The sequence below is a fragment of the Cryptomeria japonica genome, chromosome 11, assembly GCF_030272615.1.
Source record: "Cryptomeria japonica chromosome 11, Sugi_1.0, whole genome shotgun sequence".
Classification (NCBI taxonomy): domain Eukaryota; kingdom Viridiplantae; phylum Streptophyta; class Pinopsida; order Cupressales; family Cupressaceae; genus Cryptomeria; species Cryptomeria japonica.
In genome coordinates this window covers 77,444,784-77,460,387 of record NC_081415.1, presented here as the reverse complement: position 1 = coordinate 77,460,387, position 15,604 = coordinate 77,444,784, and positions in this window count along the sequence as shown.

Here is a 15,604-nt window from a genome sequence, read left to right as displayed (position 1 = left end):
GAAATGAGGGTTATGAGGATTTTTGCTCTGGACCCTTTAGAAGGGTCAGGAGCGAAAATCATGTATTGGGCTTGATTGCTCATCTTTCCTTCTTCAATCTTCTGTGGGTGGAAAACATAGACTACTCTCCTTGCACATCCATCTTGGTCCTGACTTTGGCTAAAGGTAAAATGAGTGCTTTCAAGAATTTCACTCTAGACCCTTTGGAAGGGTCAGGAGCGAAATTCACCTTTTAGACTAAAATCCTTCATCTCCTCCACTTTTCATCATTTCCTTAAGGCAAAAACATGTCAAACACTTCCATACATGCCTTAGAAACTAGGAAATTGTTTTGGACAAAGAAGAAATTGAGGTGGATAAGGATTTTCGCTTTGGACCCTTTAGAAGGGTTAGGAGCGGAATCCTCACTCTTGGCTAGTTTCTCACTTTATTTCATCTCATTCTCCTCCAAACTTGATCAATTCAACTTCCTTTCATCCCAATCAAAACAATCCACCATCCAACTGGCTCTAGGCAAGGTCAAACAAGGCTTTTAAGACCAAAAGAAGGCAAAATGGAGGATTTCGCTCTGGACCCTTTGGAAGGGTCAGGAACGAAATTCTCCTCCTAGGTTGATTTTAATCATCCCAAGGTCTAAAACCTCCTCTCCAAGGAAAATATACATCAAAACCTTTTCAACTTTGCCTAAAAAGTCAAAAAAATTGATCACATCAAGAGCAAAGTGGAGAAAAGGTAGATTTTTCTTTGGACCCTTTGGAAGGGTTAGGAGCGAAATCCATGCCTTAGGTCAAAATATTCATCCTTTAATTCTTTCAACCACCTCCTCAGAAAGAACATATCAAAAACCTTCACCACCAAACTTCTTGAGCAAACAAAAAAAAGGTGTCTTCTTGGAATTTCGCTCTGGACCCTTTGGAAGGGTCAAGAGAGAAATTATTATTTTGAGTTGATTTCACACCTCTTTCCTACTCAATTCAACCTCAAAATTGGTTAAATTCACTTCTTCTTGTCACCCTTATGCCTTCTTGCCATCCACTTGGCTCAGAAATATTCATTTTTCAAGTCTTAGGCCAAAATTGAGGGTCAAATGAGGATTTCGCTCTGGACCCTTTGGAAGGGTCAGGAGAAAAATTTCCTCTTCTAGGCTAACTTCCATCATTTTGTGGTTTCAATCCTTCTTCCTAAGGCAAAAATGCATCATAGTCTTCCACACCATGTAGTAGAAATCTCAAATTTGGTCAAGACAAAGGGATAGAGTAGAGAAATATGAATTTCGCCCTGGACCCTTTGGAAGGATTAGGAGCGAAATTCATGGTTTTGACTCATGTTATACCTTAAAACTCTTTTCCTTGCCTTGGATATAAATTTCCAAGACTTATTCAATCATCATCAAGTGATTTTGCTCATCAGTCCCTAAAATCACCTCCTGAATCTCCCCTTGGCCACTGACTCTACTTAATAGGCTCTGACCTAGAGGAAAACAGGACTCTAACATGAAAACCAACACTCTAACCTACCCTGAACTGAAACCTTTTTCCCTTTTAGCACAATCTATTCATCTTTAATCTCCCTAAAAGGTAAAACATCTTCTAAGACAACCCTAGGGTCAAGGCAAACAACCTATGAGCTCCCAAATCCAGACTTCACTCAGCTTTGATAGAAACCCTAATCTACCCAACCCAGCCGACCACTCACTCACTCCAAACCTAGAAAACATAGAGAAAAACTAATTAAAGGAAATAAAAAACCTAAGAAAAAAGAGGGGGTCCCCATCCTAATGGGGCGATGTGTGAAATGGTCACAACAAGACATAAGGCATTTTTGTCTTCTTTTTACAAAAAGTGTCCAAAATGACAACTTTTGTTGCTCCAAGTGGCCATTTGAGAAACCTAACACAACCAACCTTCCAAAACCACCTAGGACTGATTAAAAACACTTTCTAAACATGTTTCAATGATTTTCAAAGGATGGCTAAGCCTATAAGGCAATTTTCCACTTTTTAGCCCTTTTGGCCTAGAAGCACAAAATCGACAATTCAAGCCCTAAGAAGCAAAAATTAATCTCTCAAGCACAAAATAAGATCAAACACTTATGAAATGACTAAAAACAACCTATGAAAACATTCAAAACCTATTACAAGACTTACAAACACTTAAGCATGCAAATACTAAAAATGGAGAGTATAAGCAAAACTATGTGCTCCGGCACCATACTCCCCCAAAGACAAAGAAGTCATGTGACTCCTTGAGGAAGAAAAGAAGAAGGTATTCCAGACTTAGAGAAATCAGACTCATGTACCCAAGTGGCTTTTGAAAGTGGTTTATCTTTCCACTTGATGGCGAGTCCTCTTGTAAACTCTTGAGTCCAACACCTTTTCAGCTTGACGAATGGATGGAGGAGACAAAGGAAGGTCTGAAAGTGACTTGTGAACATATAAAAATCTATCATCCTCCTTAGGAAGATGACCTTTTAATGCCACCAAATCTGAAACATTGAAAATAGGAGACAAAGAAAGACCAGTATGCAAATCAATTTTATATGCATTAGAACCATACTTAGCCAATATCTTGCAAGGACCTATCTGCCACATTTGGAGCTTGCTAGGAACTCCCTTTTTCAATCTAGACTTGTTCAAATGCACCATCACAAAGTCCCCAACTAAAAATTGAACATCCCTCTTTGATGCATCCACTCTAGCTTTCACTTTTTGTGAGTTATCTTAGAGAGTCTTTCTCACTTGCTCATGAACTTCCTTCATTGATTGAGCCATGTCATCTACTGTACCACTCTTTTTCTACATGTTACCAAGATCCCTTAACTCCATGACACCCCTTCAGTGCATACCATAAACAATCTCAAGGGGACTCTTACCAATTGACCTGTTAACACTATCATTATATGCAAATTGTGCCTGATGGATGAGTTGATCCCAAATTTGGCCATATTCATTTGTCAAAAACCTTAAGAGGTTTCCAAGAGTCCTATTGATCACCTTAGTTTGGCCATGAGTCTGTGGGTGATAAGCTGAACCAAAAGAAAGATTAGTACCCAATCTTTTCCATAATATCTTCCAAAAATGGCCAAGAAAATTAACATCTCTATTGGAAAGAATGCTAGAAGGTAAACCATGGATTCTAATCACTTCCTTGAAAAAAAAAAAAGCTATATGACAAGCATCATGTGTAGTCTTGCAAGGGATAAAGTGTGCCATTTTACTAAATCTATCTACAATCACAAAAATGCTATCAAAACTAGCTTGAGTCTTAGGTAATCCTACCACAAAATCCATGCTAACACATTCCCAAGGCCTTGTAGGAATTGGAAGAGCTTGATAAAGACCGACATTAGAAGAATTACCTTTTTCTTTCTGACAAACCATACATTGCTCCACATACCTTCTGATATCTCACTGCATTTTGGGCCAATAATAGAAACGTTGCACCAACTCCAATGTCTTGTTGAGACCAAAATGTCCACTCAAACACCCATTATGCTTTTATTGAATTAGATTCTCCCTCATTGAGCTTTTAGGAACACATATCTGCCCACCTTTAAATAGAAAACCATTTTGCAAAGTATAATCAGCATATTCACTATGAAAAGAATTATCAAATGCTTGGCAAACCTTATAGATGGCTGCAAAATATTCATCATCAAGATACATTCCTTTGAAGAATTCTATGCCAATACTTTGAACCTATACTTCCTACATTGTTAGAAGCCTTCTACTCAAAGCATCTGCTACTTTATTGCATTTCCCTTTCTTGTGCTTAAGAGTGAAAGTGTATGACTATAAGTACTCAACCCATTTAACATGCCTATGATTTAACTTGTGACTTCAAGAAACTCAAAGCATGATTATTTGTATAAACAACAAACTCCGTTGGAAGCAAATAATGTCTCCACTTTCTAAGTGATTGAACTAAATCATAGAGTTCCAAATCATAGGAAGACTACTTCTTTTTAGCATCATTCAACTTTTCACTAAAGAAAGCTACTGGTCTATTATCCCGACTCAACACTACACCTACTACAATATTACTAGCATCACATTCAATAGCAAATAACTTGTCAAAACTAGGAAGTATAAGCACTGGTTAAGAAGAAACCTTGGTTTTCAAAAGTTCAAACCCCTTATTTGTTGCATCTGTCCACTGAAACTTTACCTTAGCTCCACCTTTTATAGTATCAAGTATTGGTGCACAAATTTCACTAAACACTCTGATGAACTTCTTGTAGAACTATGCCAAGCCATGAAAACTTTGGACATCACTTGTTGTTTTGTGTGTAGGCCAATTTGTGATGGCTTCCACCTTGGTTTTATCCATTTTGAAATCTCCACCTAAGATCACAAAGCCAAGATAAACCAATTCCTATTTCATAAAATCACACTTTTCCAAATTGATTATCAGTTGTTCATCATATAATTTGTTCAATACAATTCTAAGATGCTTCAAATGCTCTCTTGAGTTTTACTAAAAATTAGAATGTCATCTAAGTACACCACTACAAAATTTACCAATGAAATCATGCAACACTTCATTCATGAGTCTCATGAATGTACTTGGGGCATTAGAAAGACCAAATGGCATAAATAGCCACTCATAAAGACCCTCATTTATTTTGAAGGTTGTTTTCCATTCATCACCTTCTTTTATCCTGATCTGGTGATAACCACTTTTGAGGTCAATTTTTGTGAAATACTTTGCACCTCCCAAACAATCCATCAAATCCTCAATCCTTGGAATAGGAAATCTATACCTGTTAGTGATTCTATTAATGGCTCTTGAATTTGTGCATAATCTCCATGTACCTCCTTTCTTGGGTGCTAAAACTGTAGGTACTGCATAAGGACTTATGGTTTTCCTTATCAAATTTTGATCTAGGAGTTCTTGCACTTGTCTTGCCACTTCTTTGTTCTGCTCAGGTGTCATCTTATAGGCTTCTTTGTTTGGTAAAGAGGCTCCTGGTATGAAGTCTATCTAATGGCTAATGGCTCTAGGAGGTGGTAAGGTGGCAGGTGTTCCATCCCTTATAATTTCTTTAAAGTTTTCAAGTATTTGCTGCACTTGTGGTATTTCAACCTTCTTCTCCTTCTTTTCTTCCTTGGGTGTCACTATGAGTGCAAATCCCACTTCGTTACCCTCTTCAAGTGTGTTAATAAACTCTTTCTCATTCACTATCAAAATATTCTGATTCTTTGAACTGCTACCCTCTTTCTCTTCATTTATAGACTGAATTTTGTATGTAGTACCATCCTTCTAAAATGAGTAGGAGTTATTTTCACCATTGTGTATGGATTTCCTATCAAATTGCCAAGGTCTACCAAGAAGTATATGGCAAGAATCCATTGGAATAATATCACATAAGATCTTATCTTGCTACCCTCCTATGGTGAATTCTACCCATGTTTGTTCATTGACAAGAACATGCTACTCCCTATTCAACCATGTGACTCTATAGGCATGTGTGTGAGGGATTCTTTCTAGTTTGTGTTTACTCATTGCTTCTTTTGAAACTATGTTATCTATGGATCTTGAATCAATGACCACCTTTCATACCTTTCCCATGATCTTACACTTAATTCTAAACAATTACCTTTTTTGAATAGGTTCCTCCTTGATTGGCTCCTTTATCAAGACTCTTCTCATCATCAAACTCTCGCCATCTTTTGATGTTAAGCTCACTTCATGAGCTTTGCTGCTTGCTGTACTTTCTTTCACATAATTCACTTTTCTTTCACCTCTTTGTGATGAAGTGGGTTTCTCTGGACATCTGTAGGAAGGGTGCCCCAACTTCTGATAGTTGTAGCATTTCATGGTGGAGAAGTAGGACCCTCTTCTTGGTCCACTAGATCTACCTCTACCTGGGTTGCTAGATCCCCTTCCTCAATAGATACTCTTTCTATATGAATCCCCACTTTGCTCAATAAGTTTGGATTCTCCTTGGGACCTTTGATCTCCTCTTCCACCAAAAATTCCTCTATGGCCTCTACCATCTCTGCCCCTACCTTTTCCTCTGTTGCTTTGCTCTTTCTTTTTCTTAATCTTCTCTTCCACTTTGAGCACTAATTGATAACACTTGTGAACTATTTGTGGACATATCAAACTCATCTCTTCTTGTATGTTCCATCTCAGTCCATTCAAATACCTTGCTACTTTTATACTCTCATCCTCTACTACCTTGGATCTCATGCATAGTTTTTGAAATTCTTTAGTGTATCTCTAATTTTGGTTACCATTTCTTTCCAGGTGGCTATTGGCTATTTTTTTCTTTTCTTTCAATTAATGTTTACAATGAAAAACTTAAACACCCACACCTCTTCTCAAACAACCACCCCATTGTGTGTTATACAACTTTGTTCTAGCTTGCTTCCTCAAGTTACTCAAGTCCTCCACCATAGGTCCACACCCCAAAATGATGTCTTTACTATAATTATTGATTTAATTAGGCCCATTAGGTTTATTTTAACTATCCTTCAAGAATTTGGAAGGTTCTAACATCAATGAGGCAACTGGGTTCACTTTTTAGTGAAACAGGGCTAAAAGGCTACTAGCTTGTGGAGGCCTAATTTGAGTGAAATTTTCTTATATGGTGCAACAATGGCCAAGAAAACCTAGTAACTTGACTTGAGAGGTGTATACAAGGTCCATACTCAAATTTTTTTGAGGTCTTAGCTCCTGAGAGGGCAGTATGAGGACTGTCCACATTTTGAGGCAAAGAAGTAGGGTTTTCTGAGGGTTTTGTTCATGCAACAAAGGAAGTCTCTCCTACACCACACACCAAGCTTCCAAACTCTTCCATAACATATGCCCCATAATTTACAACAATACTCCAACTCTTCCCTACATGACATTTCATCAAACACTTGCTATGCAACAATAAAATGACTGTTAAATGCAGTGTCACTATCAAATTCACTGTTTTTACTGCTCTTTGAAGGGTTAGAACAACATGGAAACCTTCAAAAAGGTATGAAATAACCTAAAAAATAAATTTCAACACCTGCCACAAGATTCCAAGGCATGAACATGTTCACAAAGCAAGTTTAGATCCAAAAGTCATTAAATTCCCCAAAACTGGGTACTTGCTGCCAACCACAACTTGACTCAATTTCAAGGTAAAATAAACATTGTTTGGAGCTCCAAATACATCTATAGCTCCAAGAAGACTAGTCCAGACATCTGACTCAATTTTTCTTCACTCAAATTGGTCTTTGAGCACAAACAAGTTTGGTCTTATTCACCTTGCTAGCCAAATCCATCTCCAACTTGCCTAGCATATGCTCAAGAGCACTTCTTTTTCACAACCCTGACCAAAAAATGAATTATTTACACTGTACATGAGAAATACAACTTTTTTCAGTCCATACATAGGAGACCAAACCTGGATTAGACAAGTTGATGCATTTTGGAGGCCAAAACCCTTGACAGGGCAGCCAAGGAGCAAAAATGAAACTTTTTTGTACAACCAACTTCCAAACACAAAACCTGCAATCTAATTACTTGAAGAGAATTGAATATACATTACAATAACTATCCAAAAGGTATAGTATGGAAATGAGGAGCCCCAATATGGACTTCTATCCAAAATGGAGTCAAAACATGAGAAAAAGCCAAAAAATTGCTTGCTCTTGAATTGATTTTGATAGAAAATACAAAATCCAACCCTATAAAAAGAAGAGGGAGGCATATAAATATAATTTTTAAGGTGGTTAACAAGTCCTATATGGACATAAGTCATTTTGTCTTCCTTTTACAAAAAATGTCCAAAATGACAACTTTTACAAGGAAAATGACAACTTTTGTTGCTCCAAGTGGCAATTTGAGCAACCTAACACAACCAACCTTCCAAAACCACCTAAGGTTGATTAAAAACACTTTCTAAATAGTTTTCAATTATTTTCAAAGCATGGCTAAGCCTGTAAGGCAATTTCCCACTTTTTATCCCTTTTGGCCTAGAAGCACAAAATTGACAATTCAAGCCCTAAGAAGCAAAAATTGATCTCTCAAGAAGAAAATGAGATCAAAAACTTATGAAATGACTAAAATAACCTATGAAAACATTCAAAACTTATTACAAGACTTACAAACACTTAAGCATGAAAATACTAAAAATGGAGAGTATAAGCAAAACTAGGTGCTCCTGCACCAATAAACCAAATACTCGAATAGCAGATATATCAATAAAGCATAAACATAAATCATAAAAAATTTACCATCCATCCACAATACATAACACCAATATTTGTACATGGAAAACCCGGTAGAGGGAAAAACCATAGTAGGAAGCCTACCCATGGTCAGATAATACTTCTACAGTAAGTATGTGATTACAATTAGGGGCTTGTACATGCAAGTTGGCACACTGCTCATCACAAAGGACCCTCACTGACTACAAAAGATCTTCAAACTATAGTCCAAAATGATGCTTGAACTCCAAGAATAACATCTCCTATGCTTGAGTACAATTCTGATTAAGCTCAATACCAAAGGTGTAAAGCCTCTTACACAAACCCAGTTCAATCACCTATGATCGATGAAAACTTCTGCATATGATTACAACTTTATTTGCACATAGATAATATCATAACCATATCCTTAACCATAATCTACGAAGACATCTTACATCATATTTATACCAACCCGAGACCTAAACAATTAGGTCAACCACCTAAAAGATAATACAATAAATCCATAATATAAACCCGCAATCCAATGATAACCCAAGTTGGCCTAGGACCGAAACAACATAAACCAATATATAAATCCAACCAGTAATGCATAGGGATCATCCTCCAAAATGTTACACAAACTGGTCCATAACCTAAGCAAAATAACACTGGACCTAAAATAGGTCGCCATAAGCCAAATGCAACACCTCCAATCAACTCGAACATGAATAAGATAGCCATCAGCATCCTGACAAACTTCTATAAGCTGCACCAACACACTTATCAGATGCATCAACAAAGCTCTGTCGGTAATACCCTCACCGATAACCAAAAGGATTACTAGAACAAATGATAGCTTCCAAATAACCAAATCTTGAACCAACTAAATGAGATATGCATCTGAACCACATGAATGATCAAACTAAACCATAACCCTAAACCATAACATACTAGAGATGTTAACCTAATCAATATCACAAACCAACCACTCTACAAGAACCCTGTAGATAATCGAAACAACTAGTGTTGACATTAATGACAAAAAATAATGCAACACATAATCAATTTCTCCAAATTTCCAATAGTAAATGGTTTCTCTTGAATAAAATTATACCTCTTCATTATAAGGTCTTTATGGCCATGTACATAGTTAGGTTCTTTTGGTTTGTTGTTGGTGTAGTTTGTTTTGCTTTCAGATTTTAGCTTGTTGGCCTTGATTTTTTCCTAGTCACCCCTCCACCCTTCTGCTAAGCAGCACCCTTTCCTTTTTTTGCACCTCAATTTGTTGCCCATTTTACATGCATTGGTCTAGATTCTAGAGTTCTCTACGTCCTTCTAGTCCTTGTGCCCATTCAGAGACTATATGTTACCTATAAAAAATTAAACTTAGAAAAAGCCGCATCTGCATGCTATTTCTCTTATTTGCTCTTGTTATGACCTTTCCAAATTTCGTAACTTCTGTCATGGGATTGTTAAATTTTAAAACTACCCAATCATTTGACCAAATTTGAGAAGCTTGTATAATGTTGGCACCTTTGAGAAGTCAGACTTGTGGCCACTTTCAAAAGGATTTTGAAGGTTGTGAAGTTGCCCGATCTTCCAACTCCCTAACACTATTTGCGTTGTGGAAAATGTCCAACTCTCTCAAGAATTTAAAGGAAACTAATGGTTCCAAGTAAGGACATTTGGTGAAATAATTTCAAGTGGTTTTGGTACCTTGGGTCCGCATCATGAGTGGTTGTACTGATAGGTCTTGCTTGGGTGCCGACGAAATTAAATGAGAATGCCAATTAGATAAAAATAATGACTTCTTGATGTTTATTTTTCCTCCTCATCGATTGCCACATCATGAATTATTTTCAGGGAACAAATAAAATTAATATTTATGGAGTACCATCATTAATGATCATTAAGAAATCCAAATACGAAAAAGGGTGGTAGAAAGCCTTACTTCATTTGATACTATCATTCTTGTAGAAATCATTAAAGATAGCTAAAGGGGAAAATTGTCGTAATTTTTGCATGTATCAGCATGATATTTCCTCATGATGGTAAGTTGCCTTCTCATAAATCATATTTGAATCGGGTAGAAAAGGAGCAAGAGGATATAGTCTGACGGTTACAGTCTTTTGCATGGAAAGCACAAACTAATTTCAGTGACTATGGGAAGGTCATCCTCATATTAGGTAAGATTGCAGAACAAGTTGAAAACCACAAACAATGCTTATAGGATGAGCAAGTGGAAGGAAGAAACCCAAATAATTAACATCAATGAAATGGTGCTCCCAACTGGAAGAAGACACATAATGCAACCTGATGCCAACCCAGTGCAGTGGCATATTATTTTGAAGTTATCAGACATTTTCCTAAGCTACTCTTTTTTATTAGAAGAATTTGAAGATATCTTGTTGACACTGATCGAAGAAGAAGAGAAGGCAGATGAATATTGATAGACAAACTGTGAAGAAAAAGAAATACCCAATGATGGAGTCGAGGCCTGGTGATCTTATAGTCTTATCTCTTGTGATGTGGTTTATATTTTGATGTTACTCTATAGAATTTTCGTTTAGAAACAGTCATGTTCAAGACTGTTATCTTTAGTAACCATTTATTGGAAATGGAAAAGATAGGAGGATAGCAGTTATAAATAGGCAGATTAGTTAATTTCACAGTCTTTTTAGGAAATAAGAGAAACTTTATGCATGTGATTATCTACAATTTTATTATTGAAGAACTACTGGTGACTTTCATATATTCGTAATTTTTGAATTATGGTGTGTGGATGCTTTTCTATTCTTTGAAATGGATATCAGTTGATGAATTTATATTGAAGTGGTGGATGATTTGAAATCTCAGTTGCTGTGGAATATTATCTATGAATGGTGTTTCATAGTAGATTTATTTTTGAAAATTTGAAAAATCTAAAAAAAAGTAGTTAATATTGTGAATGCCTTTACAAAGCTTTCTAGTTAAAAACTCTTTACTTATTTTATTTTTGGTTAAAATCATATGAGTTGTTTGTTCATTCATTGAAAATAATTATAAGGTAGTTGTCGTGTTGTAAAATAACTCGAGAATCAGTCAGTTAATAATCTGTTAGACTGGTTCAACTATGGTTACATTTGTCATCATCGTGGGCATGAGAATATACAATTAGGTGACAGACCTGTTAACCAACAGATTTGTTGGTGATATTATAGTCTTATCGGTTGTAAGGTGGTTTATATTTTAGTGTAACACTTTATAATTTTTGTTTAGAAACAGTCACATTCAAAACCATTATCTTTAGTAATCATTTGTTGGAAATGGAAAAGATAGGAGGATAGTAGTTATAAATAAGTAGATTAGTTGGTTTTAGGGGCCTTTTTGGGCAAACTTTATTTTTCTTAGAAGAGAAAAACTTTATGCATGTGATTATCTACAATTTTAATATTGAAGAAATACTGACAGCTTTCATATATTCATAATATTTCAATTATGGTGTGTGGACACTTTTCTGTTCTTTGAAATGGATATCAGTTGGTGAATTTATATTGAAGTGGTGGATAATTTGAAATCTCAGTTGCTATAGAATATTATTTGTGAATGGTGTTTCATAGTAGCTTTATTTTTGAAAATTTGAAAAATCTTAAAAATAGTAGTTAGTATTGTGAATTCCTTTACAAAGCTTTCTGGTTAAAAGTTCTTTCCTTATTTTCTTTCTAGTTAAAAGAATATTAGTTGTTTGTTCATTCATTGAAAATCATTAGAAGGTATATGACCTTGTAAAATAAGTAGAGAATCGGTTAGTTAATAGTTTGTGTTGGCATTACACACTCCAATGAGAATTGTAGGTGATTGAAGGTATTGTCATTGATGGCAACCTTGCAATCTTATGGCACTGACACTGACAGACTCTACACCGATAGATAGTTCACTGGCAGCGAAAAGAATGTTTATCGACACCCTAGCCGATATGATTTTATTTATTATATATTGTATTTAATTGTAATATCTTTTTGTAAGCTGACATGGCATATTGTAATAAGACTTATCTAAGTATGAGATTTTGTAGATCATTTTGGAGAGAGATGTTAGGATGGATATGTAGAGCAAATACTAAGGTAGATCTTATAGAAGGGTTTATGTTTATTGTATGAGCTTCAACCAGTATTGAACCTAGCATATCAGATGCTTTTTGTAGCAGTACATCATATTGGATTCTCGTAATCCATTTTCTAAGTCAGTGAGACTTCCTTTTGTATTTGAGCAGTGAGCTCTAGGCAGTTGGCCTTCCTGCATGTGCAGGCACACTATTGTAAGTAATATCCATTCATTGGCCAGTGAGTGAATATTGTGGGTCACAAATCCCATCGAGGTTTTTCCCACACTGGGTTTCCTTGCCAAAAATCATGTGTTATGGTGTGCTCTTTATGTTGTGTTTATTGTTCATATTTACTGCATTAATTCTTGTTTACCGGCACATTGTTTTGGAATGCAAAATATTTAATAAGGTCAAAAAATATGTTAACCGGTTAGATACTGATTCACCCCCCCCTCTCAGTATCTTTGGGAATCCTAACAATTGGTATTAGATCCTGGTCCTCTATTTTCAAAATCCTAATAGCTTGAGGAAGATTCTGACACCGGTATAGATGGAAAACTTGAGAAAGCAATTGGAAATAGCTCTTGCAGATTATGATGCAGAAAAGTTGAAAAATATCAAACTTGAAGATGACCTGAAGACTGAACATGAATTCATTCAAGGACTTTAAGAGAATATCACTATTTCTAGAAACAAAAGAAGAGAACTTCATGAGAAGATACATAATAATGATGATGAAAAGGAAACTCTTAATGATCTTGTAAGAGAAATGAGGCAAGAAAACATGACCTTGAGGAATGAGATGCAACACATGACTATGGGATTTTGTACAGACATTGAAGAGAGAAAGAAGAATGAAGATGACTTAATTAGGAGACTCAATGATACTGGAAATGAAAATCTAAGACTCAGTCATGAAAGTGATATGTTGAAGACATATCTGATTCACATGGAACATGATAAAACTGAACTTATGAGACAGAAGGAATTTTTGGAAAATGAGTTGGCTACTACAAATCAACACAAAGAGAAATTCAAGAAAAGTTTAGAAGAACTTGATGATATGCTAAAAAGTCAGAAACCTAATGGAGACACTAATGGACTTGGATTTGAAGTTGGTGAAAGCTTCGGCACTACAAACAATCATGAACATAGAAAACCGGTAAGACAATCTAATGCCTACAAATTTAATGGGAAATGCTTTAACTATAACAAGTATGGTCATAGAGAAAATAAGTGTAGATCTAGAAACTATCAGAACACTAATACACCCATCGGTCAATGTTCCAAATGCAATAAAATTGGTCATAACTCAGAAAATTGTAGAATGAATGTAAGATGTTATGTTTGTGGAAGTTTTGGACACTTATCTAATCAATGCATAACACATACCGGCATAGGATATGGAAAGGCTATTCAGAAGAACAACATGACATGTTATGCTTGTAACAAGATTGGGCATATTGCAAAATTTTGTAGAAGCAAGGCATCACAGGCAAATAACAAAGGACCCTATTTGAAAGGCAAAGAGAAGGTTGATGAGGTAAAGAAAGAATTTTCAAAATAATAGATTAGAAAGAGAGATCAGAATGTTGATGAGACTATTCCTTCACTAGTAGAACAGAGTATTACTCCACCGGTAGGAGATTCTTCATCTAACTGAAAATAAACCTTTTGGGGGTATGGCATCAAATTGAAAATCATGCAAGTTTACCCTTGGTTGATGGTGAGAAGATGAAATTCTTCTTTACCGGCAGATGTGTTAAGTTTCACTTAACCGATAGGCATTTATTGTGGTAGTTGAAGGAAAAGACATTATAAATCAATGTTTTCACTCTTTTTCATTCACTGAGCATTCCAATTTTCTAAGAGGATGAAAAACCAAAGAGAAGGAATCCTTAGCGAGAAGTGAAGAAAAATATTTCAAGCATCCAAACCTAAAAGGAAGATTAAGGTATTTATCAATGGCTTCCTCCTTTGCTTCTGAATTCATTGAAAACCCTCCTGTTATTGAAGTGGTTAAACGCCCTAGGCCCATATTCAAGATTATTCCCAAACTAGCAAAACATGATGATACCATAGGTGCATTTTCTAAAATCCCTAAAGAAGTTGCATATGCAGAAGACCCAATAATTTACATACATTGCCATATTGAGGAACTAGGTTTAGATGAAATCATGAAAATGTATAAGAATGTTATCTATGATGAAAGTGGAATTTTAAAACCAGAACATAAGGTTATTGAAACCCTAGGTTTTGTGGAAATCCTTGACATCTCGGAATTCCCTAAGGAAGTTGTGAAGATTGTACTTAGTAGAGTTCATGGAGAATTCTTTTGGTTAGACTCTATCCATAAGCTCACTAGAGAAGAAGTTAAGGTTGTGACTGGCTTACCTTCCACCAGTAGCAGGCCAGATAAGACCAAGAAAGTTTCAAACAACACAGTGATGAATTTAACTGGTGCAACCTATGACAATAGATCCCTAAGAGTTAATGATGTGAAAGATGACAATGTTAGATTCATTAGCATGATCTTAGGATACAAAACCACACATGCTAACCAACTAAACTCAGTTTCCAGTCTATGTATCAAGAGTGCATATGATATGGTCAACAGTGATGCTAAAATAGATGTATGTGAGTGGTTGAAAGATGAATTGACTGATAATTTGAAGAAAATCAAAGGAGATAAGAAAGGTACTTTTAGATTTGACAATTTTCTTATATGCATAATGCTATATCTTACTAAGGAGGTCCCCGGTATAGGTAGGAAAGACTTCAGTTATGACATATCGGTAGGTAAACAACTATTGGATATCTTCACCGACATGGAAACAAACAGGGAAAACAAAATAACTGAATATTTCCAAGCATTTAAGGCTAAAATGAAGACTATGGAAAGGATACCTCAGAGTATTATAGATAAGTATCAAAAATAAATTTGTTTTGTAATCAAGAAAGATGAAATTTGGATGGAGGTAGTTATTACTAGAACTATTTGGGTGACAGAGATGGGTTATGAGGCTAATGTGAACATTATTGAGACATATGCCAAAGCCCTACTTGAAGCCCCTAGAGAACCAAAGGAAAAGGTGTTTGTTAATTCTGAAACCAATTGAAAGTGGGGTGTAAAAATTGAAACAGAGAAAGAGAAGGGAGAAATATATCAAAAGTGCAACAAAACTGGTGAAAGAAATCAAGGAAAACATAATGAATATCACCGATATCAAAGAAAGTGACTTTGAAGGATTACAACCAGAAGCTCACATCCCACCGGTTGGAACTTCATCAGAAAGTGAAATCCCAGCTGAGTTTAAAAGAGTAGAAAGGAAGAGAAAACCTTCACC